The sequence below is a fragment of the Gossypium hirsutum genome, chromosome A12 (assembly GCF_007990345.1).
Source record: "Gossypium hirsutum isolate 1008001.06 chromosome A12, Gossypium_hirsutum_v2.1, whole genome shotgun sequence".
NCBI classification, from domain to species: Eukaryota; Viridiplantae; Streptophyta; class Magnoliopsida; order Malvales; family Malvaceae; genus Gossypium; species Gossypium hirsutum.
In genome coordinates, this window is record NC_053435.1 from 66,868,566 (window position 1) to 66,874,565 (window position 6,000).

The following is a 6,000-nucleotide window of genomic DNA, read 5'->3' on the forward strand; positions in this document are numbered from 1 at the left end:
TTTAATTTTGGGAGAGAGGGTTCTGGCGATATGGGCTTTTAAAGTTGAGGTGGTAAAATAGGACACAAAAAGATCTGTGGTAAAGTGGCATGTGGCGCCACCTAGGTGTTTGGGGAGTGACGTGTGGATGTTTAGGGGGAGCTAGAGTTCAGGTCATAAGGTAAGCGTATTGTTACTTTTATTTTTTTGTGTGTGCATGTGCCGGGTATGTGATAGAGCTTAAGTGGAAATTTGGCTAGGGCTTTAGGAAGGTTGGGCCGTGGGTCTGAATGGCCATTAGGGCAACCTTTATTTTCTTTTTATTTTTCCAAATTAGGGTTAGCCACCTAGAGCCTTCCCTTTCATTCTATTCTCTTCTCAGTATCTCAAAAAGCCAAAAAACGCAAAGTTAGATCTCCTGAGTGTCGAATTCTTCCTTCTCTTCTCCTCTCTTCTTCTATTTTCTTTTTCTCCTTCTTTTCTTCTCTAGACAAAACATTCCTACCATTCTACTCACCTCCACAAAACCTCCATAGCCGATTGCCATAAAAGCCGAAATCCCAAAAACTCACTTCTTGTGCCATTTCTCCAAGCCAAAATGTAACACCCCGAACCCGAGACCGTCGCCGGAGTCGAACACGAGGTGTTAACAGACTTCAAACCACTTATTTGACATTTCCCAGACAAGCTGCCAATCTGCGTACTAGTCGTTTTAAAAATCATATCTTGAGTTCTGAAACTAGAAATCCAGTTCCATAAATTTTCCCTGGAACTAGACTCATATACCTATATGTTAGAATTTTTGTAGAATTTTTGGTCGGGCCAATTAGTACAGTTTATTAGTCAAAGTCTCCCATGTTACAGGGATCGACTACACTGACCTTTGCGCATTACGACTTGGATATATCCCTCCACAGAGCTTCAATACCGATGCCGTTTGTTTCTATAGAAACTAGGCTCAGGGAGGAATCTGTACATATATGGCATGACTCCTAATTATCTCTGTTTAATTTATAATGAATTTCCAAAGTCGGAACAGGGAATCCAGAAACCGTTCTGGCCCTGTCTCATAAGAACCTGAATATCTCTTAACATACTGTCCATATGATCATTTCGTTACTTCTATATGAAAATAGACTCATCAAGCTTCTATTATATAATTTATTCATTAATTAATTCCACTCCTACTATTTTTAGTGATTTTTCAATCTCACGTCACTGCTGCTGCCAGCATCTGTTACGAAAGCAACTATGCCTATTTCGTGATTTCTCCTTGATCTAACTAGTAATTCATCATACATATCACCAATTATGATCATGACTAGCCATGCCAAAGGCTAATCATTGTCAAACATCTCCCTACTACACTATTGCCATATCATGAATTTTAACACCAAAAATAATCAACCATGACATATGGCATAAAAAAAAGTCGAATTATCAAGACTTACGACCTAACGTTATGAAACCAAACCCAACCGAACATTTATGCCATTTTCGCATGGCTAAAAGTTTACATACCAAAGTTCAAACACAACATAATAGCCTATACATGCCGAAATGTTCTCCTAAGCCGACTAAGAAGAAAGTACCAAACTTGCTAGCCGGTGTGATGACTCCAATGACGGCCCGATCCCGCAAAAGAGACGAGTCCAAGAAACCTAAAATAGGTGACAAGGAACACCGAGTGAGTATATAACTCAGTAAGTCATAAGCAATGCACTACCATCCATTAATAACATTATCACAAGAGGAAGCAAAATGGAACGAGGCTAGTTACTCCACCCATACCGAACCATACCATGGTTCCTCAACCTATCGGTTCAATCTCATACCAAGTCATGCATTCACATTCCATATACTAATCAATAGGATATTTGAGGCATTTTCATACATCATTTTGTTTTCGTTACAATCATACAACTAAACGACCTTTCACCTATTCCACGATAAATCTTATGTACGTGACCTCAATTATAATTGTCACATAGGTTCAAACTTACCAAGCTCAACTTCAAATATAAACATAGCGCCTAGTAGTCACGAACTCAAGGTACTTACCCGATCCGCTGTCCGTGATCAACTCAATAATGTCGCACACTTAGTGCCCATAGTGATTCAAAAATATATATTAAGTCCGCACACTCAGTACTATATAATCAACTCGCACACTTAGTGCTATATAATCAAACTCGCACACTTAGTGCTGTACAATTTAAACCCGCACACTTAGTGCCAATCTCATGATCATAAATGTTTATACCCGCACACTTAGTGCCGAGATCAACAACTCAATACATCTCACCTCTTTTCTTTTCATTCAACACTTTCATCACCACATGCATACATGTATATAAATTTATCATTCCATTCGGCATAATTACATAGACATTATGTCTATTTAGATCAATACAAAATATATGCTTAATGACTTACTTTGTGTTGGGTAGGACGGTTCCAACTCGGCTACTCGTTGATCTTTTCTTTTCCTTTGCTTGATTCTCCTCCTTTAACTCCTTGAGCTTAATCAATAAATCAACTAGTTTAACCATCTTGCTAAACATTCATAATTAAATTACACATGCATATGTATGTTTGTATATTCGGCAACCATCCTCACTAATTACCCATTTAGTCGATTATACACATAATTAAAGGTAACATCGCGAATGGGCATACTTATGTATATATACATATATATGTATATATATATACTTCAGAATGGGCATCACAATTAGATTTACACCACCTTCATACTCAATTAGATGGCCGAATGCATATATATATGCACAATGTCAACTATAACATCATTTAAACACCTAATTTCATCTCATGAACACTCGACCCATTTTTACCCCATATGGCCGAATGTGTAAGATTACATTCAACACCACCGATGTACTTAGTTAGGTGGCCAAATATACCAAGTTAGACTTGACATTATACGTCACAAGAACTCTAATTTAATTTGTCAATTGCTCGGCCAAGAACTCACAAGTGCCTTATCTACAACCTATTCGGCCTTACTACTTAAACTTAGCCTTTCATACACTTATCTCTATTGTTTAGAAGGCCGAATCCTTATGTGTTCCAACATCTAGCTTACTCAATTCAACACATCAAAACGACATTTAGGCCGATTTTGCTAGCATATAAGCCTTTGACCGAATGTCCTTGACCTCTAGTCACCTAAATTTTTATTCTTTAAAACTCATCCAACTCATATTTTTCATTGACAACCTCCTTAACTTCAATTTATTCACATCTTTAATCATGCTACATTCGACCATTATTTAACAATAATTCATGTATCCTTTTATTAAACACTCAAAATCAACCATCTTCATACCTCATCACCAAAGACATCAAAATACCAACCAAGAATGTAACATTCATGGCCGAATATCATCTCCATCAATTAACAAAATTTGAACCATGGCTAGGTAGATTTCAAACTTACAACTTAAAATATACATGAATCTTAAAGAATAATATCAAACATACCTCAACCTAGTTACATGCATGGCCAAACTTCTTAGAAACTTTTCCCCTAGGCACAGAATATTAAAGAGCTTCTTAATCAACTTGAAGATGACCAAATGCCTTAACTTCACTTTCTTCTTTTTCTTTCTTTAGGTACGGCAATTGTGATAAGGAAAAGGATGAACACTCCTTCTTCCTCCCTTATTTTATTCATCCTTTTGTTCTTTTAATTCCCTTCTTTTATTTATTCTAATTTACTTACCAATATTAAATAATAAACAACATAAACTTGGAGGAATGGAACCATGCTTGGCCGGCCACTTATCAAGAATTGGGCACTTTGACATGCAAACCCAAACTTTCCTATTTTAATACTATTTGGTCCTTACTTATTTACCTATCATAATTTTTAGGTCTCTCAACTAGATCCTTTCAAGCAAAATTCACATTCCTAATACAAAATTAAAACATCAAATTTTATACAAGTACTATCACACATATAAGATATGCAAATAAAATTTTAACTAAATTTTATGACTCGGTTTGTGGTCCCGAAACCACTTCCCGACTAGGGTCAATTTTGGGCTGTCACAACTCTCCCCCACTCAAGAAATTTTCGTCCCCGAAAATCTTACCGGTAAATAGGTTTGGGTATTGTTCTTTCATCGAGCTCTCGGTTTCCCAAGTAGCTTCCTCGATCCCGTGTTTGAGCCATAACACCTTTACTAACGGAACCCTTTTGTTTCGCAACCCCTTCACTTCACGAGCTAGGATACGCATCGGCTCTTCTTCATAACTCATATCGGCTTGAATTTCAACCTCCGACGAACTAATTATGTGCGAAGGATCAGATCTATAGCGTCGAAGCATCGAAACATGGAAGACGTCGTGAATCTTTTCAAGTTCAGGGGGTAAAATCAATCGATACGCAGCTGGACCGACTCGTTCGGATATTTCGTATGGCCCAATGAATCGCGGACTCAACTTGCCCTTTCGGCCAAATCTGAGTACCTTTTTCCAAGGCGAAACTTTAAGAAACACTTTATCTCCCACCTGATATTCAATGTTTTTTCGTTTCAAATCCGCATACGATTTCTGACGATCCGTGGCTGCCTTTAGACTTTCACGGATTACCTTACTTTCTGTTCGGCATCTTTAATCAAATTGACTCCGAAAATTTTACTTTCACCGAGCTCGGTCCAAAACAATGGTGTACGGCATTTACGACCGTACAAAGCCTCGTAAGGTGCCATCTTAATACTTGATTGAAACTATTGTTGTAAGCGAATTCAATCAAAGGTAAATACCGTTCCCATGAACCACTAAACTTGAGGATGCAACATCTCAACATATCCTCAAGTATCTGAATTATCCGCTCGGATTGACCATCGGTTTGTGGATGAAAAGCGGTGCTAAAATACAGCTTGGTACCCAAAGCTTCTTGCAATTTCTTCCAAAATCGTGAGGTGAATCTCGGATCTCTATCCGACACGATAGAAATAGGTACTCCATGTAATCTCACAATCTGAGAAACATACAATTCGGCTAGTTTATCCAATGAAAAATCCGTACGCACGGGGATAAAGTGAGCCGACTTAGTCAGTCTATCAACAACAACCCAAATCGCATCCTTCTTGCTTGCTGACAATGGCAGTCTGGACACAAAGTCCATTGTGACTCGATCCCATTTCCACTCGGGTATCATGATCGGCTGAAGTAATCCTGAAGGCACTTGATGTTCCGCTTTCACTTGTTGACATATTAAACATCTCGAAACAAAGTCGGAGATGTCCCATTTCATACCATGCCAGCAAAACCGACGTTTCAAATCGTTGTACATTTTCGCACTCCCCGGGTGAATTGACATTCGACTACAATGAGCTTCGTTCAGAATCATCGAAATGAGTTCTGAATTTCTTGGAACACACAACTGACTTCTGAACCTCAAACAATCGTCATAATCAATTTGAAATCCGGATTCCATATTCGGAATACATTCAGCCCGTTTGCAACCAATTCATCGTCGACTTTCTGAGCTTCACGAATTTGATGAATCAATAATGGTTTGGCCTTTAATTCAGCTACTAACACATTGTCGGGTAGAACAGACAAGTGTACATTCATCGCTCGTAAAGCAAACAGCGATTTCCGGCTTAAGGCGTCCGCAACCACATTAGCCTTCCCGGTGGTAATCAATGACAAGCTCGTAATCTTTCAACAACTCAAGTAACGTCTTTGTCGCAGATTTAAGTCCTTTGAGTCATCAATATTGAGACTTTTGTGATCCGAAAATACATGGCACTTTCGCCAAACAATATTGTCGCCATATTTTCAAGCAAATACGATGGCGGCTAGTTCGAGATCATGGGTTGGATAATTTCTCTCGTGTGCTTCAATTGTCTCGACGCATAGCCACAACTCGACCTTCTTGCATCAATACGCAACCCAACCCGAGTAGGGATGCGTCACTATAAATGACAAACTCTTTGCCTGATTCGGATTGCACTAAAATTGGAGCTTCAGTCAAATGAGTTTTTA